Below are 25,369 nucleotides of genomic sequence, written 5' to 3'. Positions count from 1 at the left end.
CAGTTAACTTATTAATTTAAACAATATTTTTAATCATGTATGTTTATATGCGTGTGGAGTGTGTGGGTAAACAAACAAACAAACATATATATCAATATGTAGCATTGTTTAAATTTTTGTGTTACATATAGGTGTGTCTCCAGATTTTTAGCTTAAATCTGTTATTATTGGCTTACAGACCTACAGAGCACTGTTAAACACCATATGTACAAAAGGCGTTTGGCAGGATAAACTATGGTTTTCAGCATGGTTTATGTGAGAGGTGCTGGTAATGCCCAAACTGCTACAGTGTCTTGTAAAATGAGCTTTTTATGAAGAGTTACGTCCCTCAGGGTAGAATACTGGCTGCCAGTTCCTGGATAAATATTAAATCGAGTTATTTAAATCCAGTGATTACATTATGTAAAAGGTGTAAATGATGCAGTGAATAATAAAGAGCATCTTATTTTTAAGGTATGTCTCTGAAGGTTCGGACAATAGTTAAGTATTTTTAAAGATCCTTTGGATGCCACTTCATAATAGTTATGGTTTTATTAATTTTTGTATCATAAAATGGCTTATGAAATTAATCAGTTGGCCAAGCTGAGAAATTTACTTTGTTGTGTTAAGCTGCTCTGCAATGAAAAGGATCAGTAGCAGCCATCAAATTATTTGTGAAGTAATGTGAATCATTGCATGATGCTTTAATTCCAGTTTTTGAACAATAGAATTAATTATATTTTTAAATGAAAACATTTATTCAGTTCAAAGGTAACGTTAATACTTTATATACTTTGACAATAATAGCTTGTAATAGAGGCAGATGCTACTTGAAATACTGTGTTTATTTACATTGTAGCATGATGAGGCTGTGATGTTGCTTTGCATATTCAGACACCTCCAAAATACAAATATGAATAAAATTAATACCTTCACTTGCTGTCTCATGATGATGATGTATTAGCAAGACTGATAATAATATTGTGTACACTTTGTATGTAAATTCACTTTATCTTTTGTTGTATGTCAGCCAAGTAATTGCTTAGAGTACCTTAACTGGTCAAAGCCAATTAACTGATTATTGGATATTTTATGAAATTGTTATTAATGCTAAGATCTATCCCCTCCCATTATCCAAAGAGTAGTATATGTTTATAAAGTAGTGTATTGATGCTCTTTAAGTACCACCTTAAAATTGGTAATATCCTGTTGGAATCGCCTTTTTCAAATATTAGATTATAAAACTGATCCCACCTGGAGTACTGCGTCCAGCTCTGAGGTGCCCACTACAAGAAATAAAAGAACATGCTAGAGGAGTCCAGAGGAGGCCATGAAGATGATCAGAGGGCTGGAGCACCTCTCCTGTGAAGACAGGCTGAGAGAGTTGGGGTTGTTCAGCCTGGAGAAGAGAAGGCTCCGGGGAGACCTTAGAGCAGCCTTCCAGTACCTGAAGGAGTCTACAAGAAAGCTGGCGAGGGACTGTTTACAAGGGCATGGAGTGACAGGACAAGGGGTAATGGGTTTAAGCTAAAAGAGGGTAGATTTAGATGAGATATTAGGAAGAAATTCTTCACTGTGAGGGTGGTGAGGCACTGGCACAGGTTGCCCAGAGAAGCTGTGGATGCCCCATCCCTGGCAGTGTTCAAGGCCAGGCTGGATGGGGCTTTGGGCAACCTGGGCTAGTGGAGGGTGTCCCTGCCCACAGCAGGGGAGATGGACTAGATGATCTTTAAAGGTCCCTTCCAACCCAAACCATTCTATGATGCTGTGATTCTATGAAAACAGGTCACATTAATTTTATAATAATTCCAAGTTAGTGTTATCTTATAGACCTAAATATACCTGAAGGAAATAGGCTATTGGGATATGATTTATAGATTTTTCTACGATTTGTGCTTTGTTTGTTATGATGATGTTGTTCCTAAACAGGAGTATGTCATTGAAACCTAACATCCCTCATACTTAAGAGGTATTAAAGGTTCTTTACAGTTACAGTTTTGTAAGGATTTATTAAATCTTTAAAAATAAACACAATGCAATTAAAACCACAATAGTTATACAGTGATTATGACCCTATATATAATGTAACTTTAGTAGAACTTTTGACGTTGGTTTATATAACAATTTCACTGCAAATGATCTTGGTCTTAATGAAGCTGTGTTAGGGTGGAGCAAAACCTTTCTTTTCTTGAAAGATCTGGTTGATAGAACTGCAGGTTCCCTTCTAGACCTGTTTTTCAATGACTGATTTTATATTGCAGAAATGGAAATAAATACCTTCCAGAACAGAGAAAGAGTATTAAAGTTGTAGAAAGCAGGAAAAAGATTAACACATTAAGAAAAAATGCTATTTAATATGCTTTCATTTTTGTAATGGCTATCATTATTGTATTAAATAGTGTTCACAACTATGAATTTGTTTGAGACAGAGAGATGTATTTTTATGTAGTCTGAAAACCAATGTCTAGTTTGCTGTTTTGAAGTGCTTTGCTTTCAAAAAATTACAAAAAAAAAAAAAAAGAATTGAAATGGGCATTGGGATTTCTTTTTAGTCTACTGTTGTTGAGAGGCAAAATACACTATTTTTGCCATTCCTGACAGATATTTATCTTTTTCAGAGACTTTCAGTGAGGAAAGTTTCAATGTGAAAGCAGCAATCCACTCTAACGCTGCAATTTGCTCAATATAAGAAACATTTTCTTTCTATGTAGAACTGTTCTTACCAAAAATGCGTTAATTCTTGTCCAGTCCTACAGGCACAGAAAGCAGATTATTCCTTTCTTCTTTGACTTAATGGAAAGCTGCTATCGTATCTTTTCTCACTTTTCCCTCTTCAGGTTAAATAACTGCTATTTTTTTCAATAGTTCCTTACCGGCCACATTTCCCAAATTTTCTGTCATTCTTTATTTCCTCTGGTCTTTCTCCAGCTGTTCCGTGCCTTTCTTGATAGGCAATGGTCCAAGGAGAACATGATACTCAGATAAGCTGGTGCCAATACTATGTAGAGTTTATCACATGACATGTCTTGCAAATCTATTTACTTCTGCTATGTGACAGTCCAATCTGTGTCACAATAGCATGGCACTGCTGACTTCTATAAAATTTATGATCCCTTATACTGTCTAGATCCTTTTCAGAAGAAGAGCTACCTAACCAGTTTGTAGCTTGCACTTAACTTACCCTTAATGAATATAACACTACTGAAAGAATCACTGCTGTAAAATAAATACAGTTATTGAAAATGAAGAATGGTGGTTGAACCCTTTATCTTATAAATAACATACAGAGGAGTGAAGGAGAGAGAGAATTATCAGCTTGCAAGTATGTCAGGATTTTGAATTTGTGTTTCCTGTAGTTCTAGCCAGTGTTCTAACAGGAATCTTCCTTGATGCCTTTATTAATATTTAAGAATATATACAGCCAAAATAAACCCTTTCATTAATTTATCATTAGCATAAAAGAAACTGATGAAAATTCATATTTCTTGCATACCACAATGTAATTTTTGGATAATGTCAATTTTCACAAGAGACGTGAGGGAGTTTCAGGGAAAAATGGAAGCACAGTTATCTATGCATAGAACCAATTTAAAGGAAATAAATGTCACATTTGAAATGTATACATTTGGTCAGTTGTAATTCCTTTTCCTATTATTAATTAATGCATTAAATTATTAACACAGTTTCAGTTTAGCAGCAATGCAAGTGCTGTACAAATGCTCACCTCTCATCCTATCTGTTCTGGCAAAACTGGGAATTTTGCAGAATATAGTGCTTCAGGGAAAAGGATGTGTTTGCTCTTCCTATACAAAGAAGTCCTTCCTGATTGAGTCAGGCCCAGATTTTGATGTAAAATCGTTCTTCAAGGAATCTGGCATCTTATACTCAAGGTGAATTGGTATTTCAGACATTTTATTATGTGTGGATCTAAATGACTTTAAAGTTTGATTTAGCCAGCTGCCTCTACTGTATTGTGTTGGCTTAGTGCATGTTACTTCTGATGGCATCAATTTAGTCAGCAGCCTCTTCTGTTTTGTGGCTAAGATTTGGTTTTATTTGCTTAGTCATTTTTTCCGGTACCAGATGTTTGTGGAGATGATACCTCCAGTGCTGGAAAACATTTTTTTTTCCTGGGAACTTACATAACTGCAGTAGCTTTGCTTCTACATGAGGTAACAATTATTTAATTTATTAATTTTACATGATACACACAAAGCCTTTCACATGTATTTTACAAAGTGGACAAAGAAAGCATAAAGCAAATGTCTCAATCTTTAAAAAGAGACTAATATTTTTTATGGCTCTAATACCAGTTCAACCCTTTGTGCAGAGTGCCGGTCTGGCGCTACAAAAGGGAGGATGAATTTTGGCAATGACCTCAAAGCATGGGAACTTCAAGGATTTGACTATTGCTTATGCAGGCTGCAAAAATGTCATTTATGTCAGGATTCAGAGAAAAGAAATGTAGCTGACAGTGACATAACTTTTCTTCCAAGCCCAAAGCATGGCTGAATAGCCAGAACACAATGAGTTGTATTAGAAACACAATTGCAGCTATCCTATAGCTCTGAAATGGACCATGAAATGTCAGAAGCTCTTGGTCATGGGTATTTTTATTTGGGTTTGTGTAAAGATTGAAATCTACAGATTTGAGTTTATGCTGTCTTGTGAGAGCACTGGTGATTGACTAGATTCTCTGAGTGTTGAAGCAGTTTGAAGTCGGGTTCCCCGCACACTCATATAAATCAGGAGAAACCTCACACATACTGGATTCTTGTGGTAGTCTAGAGGATGCTATCAGGCAATATGGATGACTTACTCATTAAAATGCCTCGTCTCGGACTGTCTAGAGTCCATCCACACCTCTTCTAGCAGGGTACAAATCATGCCTCACACTGTCATGCATTCAGGCTGTATTTCTACATCTACTACAGAAGTATACCTGTGGAAAGTCTGTAAGAAATGCCTTCCACTCAGCAACCAAACTTCCTCTGAGCTCAGAAAACACCTGTGCCCACAGAGGCATCCACACCTTTTTTCTCATTTTGCAGACTGTTTGCTGGGTGTAGCCACAAGTTGCCTTCATGCCTCCATCAGAGAGTGCTTTCAAGGTGGGCTCAAGATGGCCTATAGCTTTTGCCTCCGCAGGCTCTTGACGTAGAGAACTGGCATATGAGAAACTTCTGTTGACACTGCCAGCTCTGAAGGAAAATGCAAGGGAAATTCAAATATTGTTCTTTTGTTTGGTATCATCTGGCTTGCTAGTCACCACGGACGTATTGGTTGGTCACTCTGGCCTGTACATATTTCTGGATTAATCACAGTGCCTTCTCTCTTGCCTGGACAAAGATGTCACAGGGAACATGGGAGGAAGCTGGAGTTAAGTGGTAGGCTGTGATGTGCTGTTAGGATGGTTGAAAAACCCAGGCTCCACAGTTTCTGCTGCTTGTGGCTCAAATTGCTTGTTTTATAATTACTTTTGAGGACTGAAGGAACAGTGTTGGCTCCAGAGGTTCATAAATCTCAGCATTCATACTGTTAAATACAGGGGCTTTTTATAAGGTTTTGAAAATACATATTTTGGCTTGTTAGTCAAATATAATGCTGTTTAAATGTTAAAAAATACAGTGTTTCTTGAAATTAGAAATGAAGCTGCTGTCTGCTTTTTTTCTCATTTCAACCAAAAAGTGGAACTCCGCCAAGAGTCATTAAATCTTCTATCCTTTGGATGAATTCTTATTTTTTTATGAAAAAATATTATGATTGGGTAATTTGTATATTGTGGTTTATGTTCAAAAGGTTGTAATTAAAGTTTTGCAAAATTTTAGATTCAATCTCAATTACTGTAAACCTCATATTATTACGTTGACTGATGTACCACCACCTTCTTGCAGTGAAAATGATTGGCAAACATTAGTTTGTCTTTTCCTACAGCAGGTTTATAAAATATTTTGTATTAGAAACCTGATAAAAATATTCAGTGCTGATGGATTGCAAATGATATTAATCAGCTGGAAAAGTTAAGATTTACAGCATATTAAGAGATCTCATGTGACTGAGAAGTACCCTCGGATCATTTTTATTAAGGTTTTAAATATCTTTCTATATTTCAAAAATAGGATAATGTACTTATAAAACACTTTGCACAACACTCAAAATTGCAGTAAGTGATTGTAATTCCGCTGATCTCATTGTAACCACTTACAGGCGTGAAATAGGCCATTGAGCTTTACCATGAAAGATATCTTTTGAACAAAAGCAAAGATAATATAGGATGAATTGCCCTTTGGGAGTGCCTATGTCCCAGTTGCTAAGACTTGACATGTAACTTTAGACAGCTAAAATTAGGTGAGATTAATTTTACTTGTGATTAATAAAATACTGTAAAATTTGAGTTGCAAAACGTTTTCTGAAATGGGCATTTTTGTTTGTAAAAAGTTTAAAAATGGAATCTGAGATGATACAGAAGGCGATATTTTTAGCATTACGTTCAAAGAAAAACTGAAATCCACCCTAGGAAATAGTTGCGTTTTGGCCATCTAATATACAATTGTAATATGCTTCCAAAATTATTAAACAAACTGATCCTGCATATGTTTGCATGTAGGTGAACAGAAATACCCTTCTTCACCTTGATTTCAGTGGCACTGCTATGATGTCCTAGAACAGCAATAAAGCCATACAGGCAAATGTAATAATGGCACATTTATAGAAATAAAAACTACAAAAGCTGTTTAAAACTACTTTCTTTTAGTGTAAACATTTTTAGTAGTAGACTAACCCGTGTTTTGGAGCAAAAACTACTTGTAATTCCAAATTTCCTATATCGTAATACCTCATGTATAGCTAGAATGACTAAGTCAGGTAGACTCTTCTGGCTTTCACTTCTGTGAGAATGCTCATATGCAATGTAGAAACAAAAGAAATGAAGGTCTGCCCTCATTGTATTTCAGTAATGATGTCTATTTTCAGCTTACTTTTGTGGCATCGAGGTGTGTCTGATTAACGGAACACTTTATTTTAGTTATTTCCTTGTTTGTTGACAGTAATTTATGCTGTATTTCACACAAAGATATTAAGTGGTTATTTCTACCAGTAGGGATAATTTAACAAATGTTTCCCTTTTCTGAAAATGTCTGTTCTCAGTTCAGAGCGGTGTTGTTCTATCAGAGTATCAATACCTTTGGACTACTGCAAGTTAGAAGTCACAAAAAGATTAAGAACAAAAGATTGATTTTAATTTTTTTTTTGTTTTTTAATGATGACCCTAGGCATAGATTAATGGATGTAGCATGCACAAAGTGATATCAGTTAACATATATGACATTACTCAGATGTCTCAAACTCCGGAAAAAGCATGTGAATGATTTATGGAATTGATATTAATCTCTTTCCAGTAAATGCATTACTAAAGTTACATGGGAAATTGATGTTACTGCTGTAATGCCAAATTAATTTCTTTCTTGCTAGGTCAGCATTGCAAATGGAACTAAATATTAACCTTTTAAATATCTAAACAGAATGTAGTATGGAAGACATTTTTACAAATGGGGGAGTGCTTAGTGTTGATGTGATACCAGCTAACAACTACAGCATTAGTCAAGTATCTTAACTTGAGGGAAATAGATACTAACAGCTTGTGGAGCTAATGACAATACAAGAAGAATTAGTTTTATAGCATCAGTAAAGAATTAGGATGTTAATTGTAGTTGGTGTGCTGATTATAATTTTCACAGTCAGTTTATCTTCTGATTATCATGCTACCTTTTTCAAGACCTAGCCTTTCCCTCCTGCCTCTTACCACAGGTTTGCATCTCCTCAGCCAGTATACAAGCACACGTATTGATTTGCTGTTTGACTGACCTGAGAGGGACCGGAATATGCAACTCACAATGGAAGCAGAAATGTCTTAGATGAGATAATTGTAAGTTCAGAGCAGATTTTCAACACCCTTTGTGTGAGGACGAACCAAATAGAGTTAGACTATAGTAGTCCAAATAGAGGAAGACTATAGTAGAGGTCTGTAAAATCATGATTCTTAGTCAAAATGTCAATGAATATGAAACAGTGGTTCCCTGTCTGTTCTTTTTGTACAAAAACTAAGGGCCCTCAAATGAAAGTAGCAGTTATGTTGAAAGCAAACAATGGTTCCTCATATATTGTTTAATTAAGCTCTGGAGCTTCTTCCTGCAGGATGTTGTGGATGCTAAAAGTTTCCATGTGCCATGCTTTCAAGCAAAAAAACCAACTGACAAGACCAGGGAAGAAAAATCAGATGAGAGCTACTAAACACTGACACCATCTCTGGCTCAGGAGGTTCATAAACTGTACGTTGTAAATTGGGAATTTTTCTGGGGAGGTATCTTCAAATGATTGTTTTGTTCCCATGCTCTTCTCTAGGGATCCATTTCTTGCCGTTACTGGGTCAGACCTTGATCTCACCTAATAGATATGTCTGATGAAATGGTTAATCACTTTTAGTACATATGATAATCTTTTATTATTTTCTGAAAATAGATTACAGGTTATAGTTACAAGCCAAAATTAACATCATGCAAAACTATAATTTGATCAGATAATAGGAAGGAAAATCTTACAGTTATTGTTTCCATTCAAACTAATTTTCTTAGGAAGGTAGTGGTTGAAGATGGTGTGCTAACAGTAACAACAGTTGTCTGGAAACACACCCAACACAGATCCAGTCTTCAGATTTCACACTATACATTTCTGGTACTTAAATTTCCATCAGACTTCCAGTTTTTTTGATGGGATTTTTGTAAGCTTGCTCTTTGACAGAGCAGGAATTAAAAAAATTCAACAACAAAGTTACTTTATACAAAGATGTTTAAGTCATTTTTGAGAATAAGCAGAAGGATTTTCATGTGTACCAGGTTCTGAGATAAATTTTCCAGTTTCCATTTTTCTGGCTCTGTTCAAAATTTTCCATCTGGAAAAAATGATAGAGAGAAATACAAGAGAGAATAGCAATGTCCCTGCCAGTGTGAAGGAACATTACATTGCACTGAACAAATATCCTTATCTGAATGTACAATCACTGAAATAAATGCAGCTGTGTTTATTTCAGATAATCAGATATATTTGAATATAAAATCATTGACATAAATGCAGCTGTGTTTATTTCAAACTGCACATGTTAATATGAACATGAATGTGACATCAGTTAATCACTCATGAATGTATAGAGGTATGTATGGATAGTGGCACAACAGAGGCCTGTGACAGTTGAAAATATGAAGAAAAAAGTCCAGCTAAGTTTGTGCTTTACCTAAAAATTTTCATAGCAGCATTGGAAGTCACTGATGAGGACATGCAAAGTTCTTCTAGTATAAAATCCCTGGATTTGAGTAAATCTACAGTTACTCTATAGAGTAACAGGTGACCTATTCTTCAGTTACTGACTAAAGAAATAATTGCTTTGAATAATTGCTTCTTAAAATAGAGAATCGAGTAGTTTTCAGTGATCGGTAGGTCCAGGTCAATCTCTTCTGCTGGGTGCAGTGCAGACCTTCACTTTACCTTAGCTTTTTATCTGATTTTGAGTCTTAAAAAGAGCTGCCAACCACCCTTCCAGAATTACATCTTGCTGAGTTCTCAAACCCAGGGAAAATACTGTGAAGAGCAGTGCCAGTGGAAAAAAAATTGCCATTGTTTATTTTGTTAGGGAAGCTTCTCCTTGCTATTTCCCCAAAGTAGTTCTCTGCCTTCAGTGTCCTGTTTATATCCTTAACCTCTGTCTTTTTAAATCAGAGCCATTCAGAACTAGAAGAAATTGAAAAGTGTTCTTTACTCTGTTTATGCAGATGGTGCTATATAGATTATCAGAAGGAATGGCTGTGCTGAGAATAAAAGATAAAGTGGCATCAGAACAGTAAATATTTTGGAGCTAAGAGGTAATGGAAAGGCTTTATTTTCATCTGGGAGAAGGCTGAAATATTCTGCTAGACTAAAGAGTGGTATTTTGTTCAGTTAGTTCAATAACCTGTAACATTATCCCTGTTTTGCAGAAGACAGCAGCACAAAAGACGTGGTTCTTGACTGCCTAGCACCTTTTGTAGCAAATTTCAGCTGTGTGAAATGAGTGCAAAACAGCTGAGAAATGTTGAGTGCTTTGCATCCATTTCATACGAACCAAATGATGAATGAAATTTAGGAAATTTCATATCTTGTATTATATCTACTAGATCAAATAGAATAAGGGAACAGAAGGAAAGAGACTGAAGCAGAGAAAATAGATTCGAAATGTTTGCATCAGGTCCTGCACTCAAAGGGACGTCAGCTGTGCTGCACAGCGGTGCGGTGCTGCTGGTTCTCTGTTGCTGTGTGACATGCGGCATGTGGTGCTGCTGATTTGCTCAGTCCATGGCTTAGGCACCACTAACTGGGAGAACAGTATTTCTTTTACTTGCTTCCCAGCTCCAGGTAAATGATTTGTGTGATCACATGTTATTATTGTTTTTGGTAAATGAGTTGAAGACACTGGAACAGGCTGCCTAGAGAGGCTGTGGAGTCTCCATCCATGGAGGTATTCAGAACCTGAGTAGATGCAATATGGAGCAACCTCTTCTTGATGACCTTGCTCTGAGCAGGACTGGGGGACTAGACAATCTCCAGACATCCCTTAGAAATCAGAAGACTACCACTTCCCCTGCCCCCTGAAATTAGAATACACTTCAGAGAGATTCTGTTCTTGTTGTTGTTCTCTAAATTTTTTTAAAATTCTCAACTGCCTGCTGTTCCAAAGTTAACAAGCCAAATTAAGATCTTTGCTTGTTTGAGTTGCCGCTGTAATGCAAGAAGAGACAAAACACTCTGAAATACATAATGGTCTGTACTTTTGAAAGAATACTGGTTGAAAAACTTACTTCAGAAGAGGTGTTTCTCCATAAACTAAAAGTATTTTTATTCTCAGGTTGATACTATCTGATTTTAGGAGAAAATATTTCAGAATATTTTGCTCAGCCTAACAGGAATTTGGATACAAGTTATTAGGTGGGAAACACATTATTTTGGATACATGCAGAGCTTCATTTTGCATTTATTGATTCTGTTTAGTAACCTAATTGCCCTCTAAGTTCAGCCTTTAGCATGCTAATTTTGATTTAGTATTTGACTTTCTGAAAACAAACTGGGAACAAACCATATATTATCACTGTGTGTTCTTTAGACAGCTACTGGAATTCCAGGATCTACTACAATAACATAATGTGAAGGTAAATTACCATATTATATTAAGGGCTGTTATTATATTCTAACAAGTTCTGGTAGAATCACATGTCTTTTTCTCTCATCTGAAACTGTAAGATAAGAAGTATGATTTATTCTGTTTCAAAAAAATGGTTTTGAATGTTTATTGTTGCTACTGTACTTCATTATGAATAATTATTTTTTAGTAATTTTCTAAAATTGTAAATTAAATTTCCGATATGAAAAACTTTTAAGCCTTTTTCATGAATGCAATATAAAAATATATAGACCTAAGGAATAATACATCTAGATTTTTTTTTCCTTTCAGCATTTTGGTGGTCAGCTTAAGAAATTATGTTCACAGTGAGTTTTGAAATGATTGACTAATAATTTTTTGACATTTGTGTTCATTTTTTGTCTTCTTATTTGCAGATTTTATTTACTTTTATTAAGTTTCATTTATATAACGCTTTACATATAGCTTTCGTATTACTGTTAAGTTGTATAATGAAATATCTTCAATGCTCTAGTGATCATATAATTGCACATATACCTGCACTGAGCTGACTGCCACTCGTGTAGGCACAGTCAAATTGGATTGCACAGCAATGTTAGCACAGCCCCAAATGTCTTGAGACTGGATGAATAGTGGGATGGTTAGTTCACTTGGAGTTTTGTGCTGTTACGGGTACACTGCTGTCCAAATACCAGAGCCAGCTAATTTGAGTCTGAGCCGGGTAATGTGACGTATGCAGATGCTTTTATTCCTCTGAAATGTGTTGTAGATGTACTCCTTGCTAAACAATGAAGTTAAGACAAGGAATGGAGCAGCAATGTTATGATGAATTTATGCTGTCATCCCAAACATAAAAGACGATAGCGAGTTGAAATTTGACTTTTGGTTATTACTGCATGTATTTCCTTGGTTCTTCTCTTTCAGTAGCTTCAGGATTGATCCCTTCTCACTTATCCCAAACACTTGTCATCCTCCTACTTGATTATCACAATGTTATCCTGCCTGTTATTTCTCTTTCCTCTCTGTATTTTTGTAATGTTATTGCTGAAGTATCTTCTTTTATATGTTGAGAGAATGTTGAGCCCCACTTCTTGAGCCTGTACCTTGAATGGTATATCAAATTAGACCTTGTTATCCTCATCTCTAGGACTCTATGTTATGGGCCTTCCATTAGCATCTGTTTTGTTTTTCATTATTCCCATCTGTGTCCTCTTTATCCTTTTGGATTTAGTGATCCATTTATTTCCTTCCCTCATATTTGCATTTGCATTTTCATTTTCATCAATAAATATTTTTGTCACTTTTATTTCAGTCATCGTTTTCCATTTTCACGTGATTTCCTCTGCAAATATCATTACTGTTCTTCCTTGAAAGTTTTTCTTAAATCCATCTTTCCAAAATCCTTTCTCTGTTTTTATTTATTTATTTATTTATTTGTTTGTTTGTTTATTTATTTATTTTACATTTAAAGGAACTGGGATCTGAACTGTTGTCCTGATGTTTGGTGATTATTTGTCCTTAATCAGTCTACATGTTCTGTTGGACAGGAAACGGTTCTTACTTACCAAAACCTTCAGCTCTGTACTTTAAATCTTTTCTCAAGCACAGGAGATCTATGTTGACAGATTCAAAATCTTCAGTGACTGGTCCAGGGCAGAAACCAGTGGAAAAATTTCTGCAAAACTATGATTTCTGTTGGCCTTGGGTCAGATCATAAGCTTGTGAAACTCTCTGTGAATTAATAGTCATGTGGAAATTGGGAAAATGTTCTGTTGTTCAGTGGGCCAGAGGTCAGTAAGAGTGAATGCTAGAAGAAAGGTAACTGATTAGATGGCATGAAAATAAGAACATTCAGAGTGATTACAATCAAGTTCAATTAAAAGTGTCTGTCCAATATGTCTGTAGTGTAACAATCATGACATCTAGATACTTCTTAGGATGTGAATACACCACTTCCAAGACCTCTAATTTTATTTTCTTTTTAGAATATTAGCCTAGTTAATAATAGCTTATGCTTATAATCCCTTACTGCAGGAGATCATTGTGTGCTTTACAAGGTGCTTTTGTTTTCATTTTATAGTTCAGAAATCTGAGGCTCACAGAAGTTAAGAGCTTCAGTGTTATACAGTAGATTCACCATTTGAAGCTTTTTGACATTATCTTCTTTGAAGTACGCTAATTGGATTTAAGCCCACACCTTTGATTACTCTTTAAAACTGAACAAAGCATGTGTCATCCTGAATCACAGTGGATAAGATGGACTTTCCTTTGTAGGGTTGCTATTTTAGAGTCTGCCATGCTTCAACAGATATTAGGAATAATAGATATTATTTCAGATATAACATAACAACATATTATTCTAGCAGTACAGGAAAATTAAATACTGTTGGAAAAATTGTGTTAGGTTATCTCCACTGACTCAGACTAATGAAGAATGAACCAGCTGAGTAAAGAAAGAGTAGGGAGAACAAGCATTATCTTTTGCAACCTATTCAGTTTTGGCTGATTTAACCTAGATGAGGAGATAATCAATATTGTGTGCTTTGAGAGTACTGTAACAAGATCTGTTAACTGATAATAATAACTGGAAGATGTATGTTAAATTGTTGATTCATATGAGAAAGAAAGAATGCTGAAATCAGAAAGTTGTATTGCTATAATTTGATATTTGTGGTTTAGTCTTTATTATCTATGTGGTTTCATAGTGATAGCAAATGTAGGCTAGTATATTTTAGCAAAATAAAATTCCAAAGTTTTTGAATTAGAAAACATGGAGAAAATTAAGTATAGGCTGATTAATGCAATCCAGTGTGATTTTACTGCGGATGCCACATTTGAAAGATATAGTTTGTGTATTATTTCAAATCTTGCAGAAAGATTTCAAGAAAATCTAACCAAATAAAACGAACTTATTTATTAGCAGTATTCTCAATTAAGATGTTCTAGTCCTATAAAATAATTGTTATTATTTTATAGTGTTGCAGTAATAGAGAAAAAAAAAATTAGCCTATCAATTAGCCTATCATTACTCCGTTTTCATTATTTTTTGCCAGATGACAGCAGAAAAATGTCCTAATACGGTTTGGGTATCATTATGTCAAATGCTTTGCAGAGGAATGTGGAAACTCAGTTCCTTATGAGAGTACTAACCAGTGTAATTGTCCTGTAGTATGATACACACAGGTGGTGCTACCTTGAACCACACAATTTAATGGAGTATGTTCAGGCTAAGGTCTGTTGCTGTGGGTTCTGTTTCAGGTTGGGTTCTAGGCCTTATCAGCAGTAAGATACAGCAAGCAAATGCAAAATAATAAGAGAGAAAGGGGGAAAAAAGAAAGATACTAACATCCATGTGACTGTAATCCCTGATTCTGCAGGGGCCAAATCCCTCAGCGTGTATAGAACTGGGTTTTGCAAGTGAAGTTTTGTTTGTGCTTAACAAAATCAATTTGCTAATGACAAATTTTATTTATTAATTTATTAATTTATTAATCATAATATGCCTGATAATCCTTCAGGTTTCCTGATATCCTCTATTATATTCTGATTCGTAAAAGAAATATTTTTGTTTATAAACTGATTTTTACAACACTCCTACCATCCTAGTGAATTACAGAAAGCTACACACCTGTTCAGAATTAGAACTCATTTTAGTTTTAATTGTAATTCTATAAATAACTATTTCCAGCCTTAGAGCGGACAATGGGATTGCCATTTTTCTTGTGAATCTGGAGTGTTCAAAAGCAAAAGGTCCTTTTGTTGCTGAGTTCCTTGCACATCAGCAGTGTGACAAAAAGTCATCTTTCAGTCACAGAGGTAATGTTTTCATGTCAGTATGGTAAAAACATGAAAATGAAGCCAAAGACTTTATAAGTTCCCAGTTTTGACAACTGGCTTTTGAAAAAGCCTGTCTATTTGGTTAAAGTTAGTGACATATGTTAATATATCTTTTATTTAAAAGTTTTTCACTATTGATAGTAACATCTAAAAATTGTTCTACTAGTACATTAAATATGCACATTTTTATTTCTAAGTAAATAAATGAAAGAAGTACATGTTATAAAAGTTAAAGAGCTAGAATATTATTAAAATTAGGAACCATGAATAATTACTTACTTCTTAACAGAACAATTATCACCTTATGCAACTGCTTGCACAATGTTTCATAATGTAATAAATCTTTCTGATGCATTTAATAGAAAAAAAAGATTTTTGTATGTCATAATGAAAGTGTTGTAAAGTGCACGCATGTAGATTCAGACTCAAAATTGAAATGAACCTCAGATGTATTTAAAGAAGTAATTTTAATTAACCCTTTTATCTTATAGTTAATATGCTCTATGTGTTAAAGGACTTGTATTAATACCCCAGAAGCTTCTTATATGAGAACAAAGAATTATTTTTAAGATTAAATTTTGATACAAAATGACCTTGCTATGGATTCACTCACAGGGTGTTCTATTAGAAGTACAATACAGTATATAACAGAAGTAGTGGGTTTTGTTGTTATTTTTAATTGAAAAGGTTTGATACCTCTTTGGGTTCTTACATAAATAGAGGTAAGTGGCACCTCTCTTTAGAAATCCAGTAAGACTAATTTTGAATATAAATAGTACTGCTAAATGTGTGTATGTCACTGCTTTTGAAGACTCAAAAACAACATTTGAACTATTTAATTGAGCAAGGTCACTTCATGTCCACGAGTAACAATAATACAGTTCAACAATCACTGTATTGTGATTGAAATACTAATTGCTTTAAAAATACTGATTTTTTTTCTGTTTTTGTGAAATAACTTGTAAGAAGATTTCTTCTGTTTTGAAAATCTATATCTTTTTTAATTTTTTTTCTTTCTTTTTGGAAAAATATGGTCCTACCAAACACAGACCTAGTGAGAACAAATTTGAAGATACAGTCAAATAAATGAAAATTTAATTTTAATCCAGTTAATTAGACTCCTAAATCAAGCTTTACCAGCTGTCTTAATAGGCTAGAAACTTCTGGATATCAAAGAATTACTAGAAGAGCAGAAAAAGTCAGTATGTGATGTGATTGCCTTTGTCTATTAATATAGGAGCATCTCTGCAGACCATGCCTTTATATAGTCCAAACCTCCCACTTAGCCCATCCGAGGTTTTGCAAATAGCTTATTGACTCAAACATGTCTCTGACTATACCCTACACTTCAGCCTATGTATAGACGTGAGTAACATTAGAATAATTGGTCTGCTCTTGTCTTACAATTTCTTTCTTAATGCTGAATAAACATTACAAAGATCAAGGCATCTCAGCCGAAGTCCTACTGAAGGGTTAAGATTATGTGCGTCCTCTTTAGGAACAAATGGATATCTGTAAGACCAAGTGCTACCTGTCTTTCTTAGCAGGTACATGGAGATGAGACCTGCAGTATGGTGGAAGGGCTCACAAAGAGAAGCTGAGAACATGCCTATGAATTGTGAGGCCACACTTTCTCTTCCAGAAGCTCTGGGTTTCCTATTAGCCTAGCTAGAAGGAGCTTACTTGCCCCTATTTAATGGATATAATCCTCCCATCTCCGTGTCTTATACCCTTCCACCGTGCTTCTCTGGCTCTCATTAATTGCCTGCTAAAATAGCTGCAATATAAAGACCTGTTTCTTCAGGATGTTTCTGTTGTAGTAATTCCAGTTTTGACAGTCAGAAAGGCATTGATTGTATTTAGACTCAGTTGGCAGAAGTGCTGTGTTTCTTCCCACTGTAACAACAGCATTTGGTTAAGAATTTGGTTAAAAATAATTGGGACTTAAAATAATAGTCATATTTCATAGGACTTTTAATGTCATAGTTTCCTCTGGGTTTTGTGTGTTGAAGATAAAGGTGAAAAGTAACAGCAAAAGTAAAAGTGAAGGTATGATATTTTGTTGGCATGGGGGAAAAGGGAAGATCTGAAATCCTTGGTTACAAAAGCTCTCCTTTGGTATCCTCTCTCCCTTTCATGAGGAGGTGTGAGAGGAGCTGAATACTAAGGGCATGCTGAGAAGGATCTACTTGGTATTATGAGTTATTTGATTGACTGTAGCACTTGAATTGTCCTCACATGGATGCATAGTACGTGAGAATCAGGAGACATTAGGGAGAACCAGAGAGGAAGTTTGTCTTTTACGGTGTTATTTGATGAAGATTTCTCTTTAACCCCATTGAAGGAGATGTTATTTGTTTCATTTGTGCCCTTTGAAAAGGGGAATGACAGAGGGGAGATTTTGCCCTCCCTTGATTGCTGCTGAGCCTGCTCAGAAGTGAGATGGTTTCAGAGCACAAAGTGGCATGGGCAGGAGAGTGAGGGCGAGGGCGCAGCAAGCAGGCAGGCTGGAGCGCCTGGATACTGCAAAACAGTTGAGAAATACAACAAACAGATACAGGGTTGGCCATGGAGGTGACAGTATTTTCCTGGGGATCCAATGGAGGCTATCGAGAATTTGTTGTAATTCTACCAAGTTCACTGCGTAGGAAACTAACGGCATTTGTGGGAACAGTATCTGCTTTCAAGGGCGCAGTGGGCAGGGGAGATCTGTTTTGATTTTCATTCCTTCTTACATAGCCATTTTGAGTTTTCTTTATTTAAAAGCCAATTAATCTAGTTTATTATATAGTAAAAACCCCTGCTTTTTGTTTAAAAGCTTTATTGGCTTTTTGGAGTACTCCCTTATAAGAAAAAGATTTAGGCAGTTCAATTTCAATACTATGTCTGACTCAGATTCTCATCTCATCCATCTTAAATCCATTTTCTTTCTTTAATCATCTGCATGCCCTCGTCACAGTTCCCAGGCTTGGTTTGCTTCTACAGTAGTTTGCAATTTGCACTTTTTAGATACCTGTATGTCTCATAGAGAAGGCAATTTACATTTTGTTTGTGACTCAAGCACAGGTGGCTGTATACAAGAGGACACTCACATGTGTCCTCACTACCTTTTAACCAACTCGAGAAATTTTCTGTTAGTGAACTAAAGTGTGAGACTGTCAGGATGGAGAAAATCCATTACTCTCTTTTTGTCACACTAATGCTCTTCAGTCTGTTGCTTAGCAGACCAATTTTCATAAAATTGTCTCCTAAATATGTGGAATCGAATTACTTATGATTGTTGTATAATTAATGTAACCTGAAATTTTGGGAACATATGACAGACATGTAACCACCTGTGTCCTCCAACCAAGCCATTACTTTGAAAGTCGTTTGGTGTTTACATGGCTGGAGACATCACTTTAACAGCTTGGTTCTGCAGAGAAAATACTGTTAGAAAACAAAAGCTCGTAAAGGAAAGCTGCACATTTTTAACGTACTAGCAATGTATTTGAAGGTAGAAATATATCCAAATATCTACACATATATGTATACTTTATGGATATAAATTTGTGTTTTTGTGAAAATTTCTGTTTTTGTGAAAATTTCTGTTTGTATGGATGTAGCTATTTTACAAATAACTCTCAGCTGATTAATATTTAAAATTTGCATTTAACGTTAACATAATACATCAAATTGTCAAAAGTACATCTGTTCTAGAATACATATTTTCATTGCCGACTGCCTTTTTATTACTGTCTTCCTCTCAACTTCCTACCTTGCCCTCTCCTTGCCGTTCACTCTCCCCATGTTTTAGGCATCACTTGCTGATGAAATCCTCACTTTGTGTTAACATGGTGAGTAAAATAATATGTCGATGGCTTGGATTCCTGTTGGTATTCTGATGATCCCTGAGTAGAGAGAGTGATGTGCTGTCACTTTTACCATAACTGCCCAAGGTTCAGAATTTTATCACACCTTTCAAAATATCTTTTTACTTTCACCTGAAAATGAAAATAAGTTGAGTAAAATCCAGTTTAAGTTTGAGCTGGGCTGTGTACTCACTTATGCATATAAAATTAAACTTGGCTTCCTAAGGAGTTTTACCTGTTAATACAATTTTTGTTCCTGCTTTATGACAATTATCATATATGGCTTCTCCCCCCCCCGCCCCCTTTTTTTTTTTTACTGCCACAGTTTGAAGTGAGAGCATTAAGTGAAATTAATTTGACTTTGGCTGGCAAACGGTAATAGTAGCACTTCAACAGCTGTTTGCTTTCCTGAATTGTCCTTGGTCCTGAAATTGCTTTTGTATCTAAACAGCAAAACGTGTTTATAGGGCTACAGAATATGGAGATAAATTTAGCCTGTCAAACAGATATTATTGGGGCTTTTTTGTGCTGCGTTTCTGGGAGTGAATCCTGACTACAATGCTTTAATTCCAAGCTGTGTGTGCCTTTGGACATCTTACAGGACTGTTCGTGGAGCTTTTCTGTTTGATTTATGACCTTGCCTGTATGGACTTCTGATCAGATTTTATTCTCATTTAGTGCAAGAGGGGCTAATTATGAAAGTGACAAAGACTCTTTCATTGTGCTAAAGCTTTTTGAATGACAAAAAGGGGGCTTTAAATTAAAATGAACTTTAACAAGGCATTTTCACATTGAAGTGATACACACTCTACCACTGATAGAGTAATTCATTTTCAACCCTTTCTGATTCTATAAACACATTGTCTCACAAGATCAGTAATTTTTTACCTCTCAGGCTAATGAAGAGTGGATGGTAGACCAATGAATTCTCTTTTTGCAGAACTGTTTTGACATTCTTAATTTTTTCTTAAATATCAAAGAAAGGACAAAGAGCTGTGATTTTATTGCATTAATATTAATAATCATTTATCTGCCAGAAAAACATTTAAATATCACTTGACATTTGCAGAGAAAGATTAATGTTTAATTTACTACAAACATAGAAATACTTTGAAATAAAAGAAAATGCTTCTGGATTTGGCAAAATGAAAAAAAAACCAACCCAACAAAATTAAGACAGACATTCAGATATAATAAAATATTCTAACCATAGCAGAAGACAAAAACATGTTGGTGCCATCTCAAATGTCAATATTTAAATTATCACTTCTGATTGAAAAAATAACATCAACTAGATAGTTTTTTTAAGGTCTAATTTAAGCTTTAACTAAGCAAAGATAAATGAGGGTAAACAGTTTTCTGTTACATCCATGTGGATACAGTTAAGAAGGCCTGCTATAAATTCTATCAGTACTATAAAAACAAACCAATGTAATGTAGTTCATTGGTACTACATAATTATATATAGTATATTGGAGCAAAGCTAGGATATAAACAGTATTGGCATTTCATAATTCTTGGTAAGACTGGAAGTCAAGGAGGGCTTCCAGAACAGGCTGGTGACTGGAGGAAAGGAAAATAGCAAGGCACAGGAGTCAGAAAATCGTATAAGTGAAAATACAGGAATGAGTTCCATTACCTACAGAAGGATCAAAATGCTTTATAATAAAGAGAAAAGTACGGAAATCACCTTGTTCTACAAAAGCACATCAGGCTAGGAACTACAGCAGAGGAGTAGTGAAAAGCAAAGTTGTGTATCAGTCTAATCTGATGAAATGGCTAAAAATGTACCTAGGCTGCATGAAAGTCTACCTGTAAATCTTACCGTGGAGATTATATTATAAGATTTCACTTCTAGGCAATGAAATAATGGGATTAATGTATTGAATGAGAATAACATTTCTAGCCCCCAAACTGTTTTTGTGACTAGATTGATAATGGCATAGAGAACCAAATTCAGTTTCATAATAAACTAAAATAAGACTCTTTCTTCTGCAAAAGCTGTATATAAGACAGATATTATTCAGTCTCTCCTTACTGTAGACCACTGTTCAAGGAAATTTTTGTCTAAGATACAGAAGGAAAGTTTTAGCTATAAAATCAGTAATTTCTTAGTTAAAGAAAGTTTTTATTCAGGATCCATTTAAAAAAATCTTTTTATAAGACAATACCTGGAGCCTTTCCGTTAGTACTCTTCTTTTTCTTTTTAATAAAAAAAAGCAAATTTATTTACAGCTCTGGTGACTTTGGAGAGGTCCTTGAGAATATAATTTAACTATAGGTCTCCAGACTTATTGAGGTTTCCATCAATTAATTTTCCTCAAGTGGCAGTTTGTAGTTATACTATGGAAGGATCCCCCTGGAAAAATGGTGATTCCGTGTATCAGGCACCAAACTAGGCCAAATGGAGAATTATAACATTACCATACAGTAATAAATCAACTTAAATATCCTTGCTTGCAGGATGAAAGATCTGTTTTTCCTTTTGCATTACAAGAATTCTTAGGGTCTTTGCAAAATGATGACTGTATTGAGTAGGAAGCATTACCTAAATAGGGCTGCTACAATGTACTTAAGAATAAAGAATACACAGATTTTAACATTTTTAACTATTTCTAGTGTGTTGCTCGCACACCTGTGATGTCTAGGAGGCAGGTAAATATGAGAACATTTTACATGAGATGCAATAGGTAGCAACAGATTTCAGTGCTGTACATTGAGCATCAGGCCCTAACAAAGTAGGTATTAAGAGATACATTTCTCCCTGCTACACACCAGTAATGGTACATCCCATGGTGGTACGGTAGTTCATATTCCCTGATCTGCCTTGGTGGTTGCTGCCATGGTTAAGGCTGCAGACATTGTTATAATTTATTTATTAACTTATTAATTATTTACTTAGGATAGCACCCATTATATGCTAAGTGACTTCCAAACAGAAATTTCCCCAAATGCTTTTCTTTTAAGAGCTTCACTTTGAAAGATGTGATACACACACAGTCATGAGGTACCCATTTTGATAGCATATACTTTGCTAAAGAACGCCGAGTTTCGTGAGACTAATACAAAACCTCTTTGTATTCTGATTTCCTTTAACAAAGGTTTGCTGCCATGGATAAATAACTGCCCATCTGTCATTGGAGGCCTTTGGGGAACTGATAAAGAGGGAGCAGAAAAATCAGTAGGCTACTGTTTTTCTGGGGATTTGGTGGGTTTGGTGCCGTGGGTGTGCCATGGCCATCTCAGGGTGAGTGCCTCTGATTTTTAGGAATTCTTGACACTCCCTACTAAGTTGATGCATTGCTACTTTACTGCTGCCAGTTTCTATATTTACATGATTTTGTGACTTGGTTTGGAGAATTTGTGCTGCAGTCTTGGGCTCTACTGATATTTTGTAATTCATAAGAATCTCACAGATGCAGGAGAAGGAATCAAGAGACTGACTCCATTTTATCCATCCTTTACAATTTCCCTACACAGTGAACATTGACATTTTATTCTTTATAGCTCCAGGTTTTTAGGTCCTTTAACTGAAAGCATCAGTATTTATTGATAAGGGCAATTTTGAAATAAGGCTCTTTGGCTGCAACTGATTAAATATCAATCCCATTTGATCAAAACTTACTGAATTCCTTCAGCAAGATTATATTACATAATTTCTTTATAGATGTGTAAGCCTGCTGTTTACACAATGTATTTGTAGTATATTGGGATATCTGGTACTTGTATTTTGCTATTGCGCTATTTTGGTGATGGTGGTTTTTTGAGCAGTGATGATCACGAAATCTTCAGGATTACTTGTTGATGGTTTTCATTGTGCTCTAAACTGGGATCACCATTAAGACTGCTCCTCTTCATGAACACAAAAAGGCAGAAAATATTCCAGTTGTCGTAGTTGCTTGTGTTGTCTTTCTGAATGGTATTGTTTACTCTTCTGGATTGTCTTTAAAGGAAAGTCGCAAGTGATGTAAGCAGGTGGCCTTGGGGATTAACACATACTAGAAATTTAAAATTATTTATATGGTGAAATCTATAATAGTATCCTCATTGCAGGAGGAGCCTCAAAAATACTACTCAATAAATTTTAATCCCTGTATTCCCCTTCCTCTACCCAGATATCACTCAAACACCAGTGACCAAAAAAAGTCTTTTTTTCTGAAAGGAAGAACTCATCCTAAAACTATCTGTTGGTGGCACTGTCCACACTAGTAAAATATGAGAATCTTTTTGTAACTGTTTTTAGTAAAAGAAAATAAATCACAGCATGGTGCCCCCTCACTTTCTTGTATTTTATATTCAACTAATAAAACAAATTTAAGCTGGTTTATGCCTCTTTCCTTTTTCAATCAGTCCTTCTTTCTTAAAGGTTTCCAATTCCCTTAATTTTCTGCGTGGAAGATAATTCTTTGGCTAGCTTAAAAATGGCCTTGTACCTTTTCCACTTCATTCAGAGGCTAGTCCCACAACTTACTTTTAATCTAATGATTCAGATTAGCTGCTGTGGGTGATAAAGTCTGCCTCCTACTCTAATTCAGATAAAAGTTTTAATTTATAAAACCTGTAGGTGTTTTAATCTAGGCCACACTGTCATTAATATTTCTGCACTACAAAGGAATTATAGGTCTTTTCATTACACTTGTTTGGGACCACTGAGGAACAGTAACTGTGATCCCAGATACTGTGGGCAGAATGCACTTAGGAAATGGGTCTAGTGCACCTTACTTACATCACTCATGAAGAAAAATATTGGAAAGAGTGGAACTCAGACTGTGATCCTCAACAGGTGTGGAAAAACAGATTGTGTTCTTATTGTTATGAATTAGGAGCAACATCATTAAAATCAATATTGTTGCACCAAAAGAAATTGCATAGTCAGAAAGGATAAGAACATTTGTAAGTTTTGGGTTCACTGCTCTTCTCTGTATTGTTGCTGAATCACTGATAGTGAAACAAACAAATGGAGACCCATAACTCTCATATACCCAAAAGATCAACACAATTTATTTTAATGCTATATTCATGGATAAACAAGAAAAGTATAAAGGCTAGAATTTTCCTATGCTGTCAGTCACAATTAGATTTTATCACATTGTCTAATTATAATAAAAGCTCAATCAGAATCGCTCAGCCTCTATAAATTATGCATTAATAGGTACATCTCAGTCTACCCTTTCCAGTGGTGGGAGCTGGCCTTTTACCAATTGCTGCCAAGAGCTAAGATAGTCATTGTTCCCGTACAATCCTTTTCACAAAAGCTACTGATTTATTGTCCTTTGGATGTCACTATTGACAAAAACTTAAACCATAATGGAAATGCAGCAATTTCACCTTGCTTAATTGAGGAGGGAGGACAGAAAAGAGACTATAACTACAAGTCTGAAGCACCCAGCTTCTCCAGCCATGTGCTTTGGAAATGCTTTGCTTATTTGATAGTCTTGGACATTTTTCAAAGGTGATTTGGATTTTGACTGAAAGCCGAGTCATGACCATTGCTGTTGTTTTAAGTGAAACATCAGGTTCTTAAAAGAATACTATATTGATGAAAAGTATTGAGGTTTTTTTTCCAAAATGTTGATTTAACTGTAGCAGTGCAGATATTACTTTGTACTGCAGAGTTTAATAAGTGCATTTTTAACAATTTAAAGTATACTTTAATTTACGAGGTGTTATATATGTGATTTTTATGGTATTGTCTTTTTATTCAGATCATGTGCTTTGCAGTTTCAGGAATCTTGATTTGACATATGCTTTGGGCAGGAGTCCAGGAGATGATGCAAAAACAGTCGCAGGTTTTTGGAGATCATCGTTATTTCATTAGATGTTTTTTAACTATTTGAAAATCAAATGCTATTTAGAAGCAAACTATTTTTTATAAATTCTTTTCACAGACAAAGACTATAAAGCCAGTGGGAATTTACAACCGATATTCTTAGATGTGCTCCTTTCAGAAGATATCTAATCTTTCACTCAAGAGAAGTTTTTCCAGATCTCGCTCCCTGTAGTTCCTGTTCCATTTAGAATGTATCAATAAAATTTCTTTGCATTATCATCTCAAAGTGTTTTGTGATCTTTAAGGATGAATTCCATTGAGGGTATTCCATATTCTGCATTTCACCTTATTTTGTGAAATATAGCATTGCATGAAAATATAGATTAATACTGTTTGGCTATCTTGGACTTGATCCCAGGTTCAACTGGTGAAAATGATGTATATTCCAATCTGTTCCTTGGTTGGTTTTGTTTAAAGAATTTGTATAGATTGAAATGCAGCTGCAAGTGTATTAGTGATTTTCTATTGCTTACTTGTCAAGATTTTTATTGTGTGGATGAAAAATAGTATTTCAAAACCTGGCAGCATATTGACAAAAACAGAAGAGCACTTTGTGTAATTCTCTTTTGAAAAACTACCTCTTTTAGAGACAGAGATTGCCTCAGCTACTTCCATTCATATGTATCTTGATCAATAGATTTATTGATAGCT

The 25,369-nt window shown here is 35.2% G+C and overlaps 1 protein-coding gene and 1 long non-coding RNA gene across 4 annotated transcripts in view; both read left to right on the top strand.

Moving 5' to 3' along the window:
- LOC129209288 (BEN domain-containing protein 5) overlaps nucleotides 1-25,369 on the top strand; it is a 952,643-nt gene that overhangs the window by 16,917 nt on the left and 910,357 nt on the right. The window lies entirely within an intron of this gene.
- Nucleotides 7,869-24,927, top strand: LOC129209289 (uncharacterized). The gene is made up of 5 exons (XR_008578043.1): nucleotides 7,869-8,306; nucleotides 9,801-9,890; nucleotides 11,165-11,210; nucleotides 11,513-11,547; nucleotides 24,777-24,927. It is a non-coding gene; the product is annotated as an uncharacterized LOC129209289 (long non-coding RNA).

This window comes from Grus americana, chromosome 8, assembly GCF_028858705.1.
Source record: "Grus americana isolate bGruAme1 chromosome 8, bGruAme1.mat, whole genome shotgun sequence".
In the NCBI taxonomy this organism is placed as follows: Eukaryota; Metazoa; Chordata; class Aves; order Gruiformes; family Gruidae; genus Grus; species Grus americana.
The sequence above is the reverse complement of the archived record's forward strand: the minus strand, read 5'-3'. Positions and strand labels throughout refer to the sequence as shown.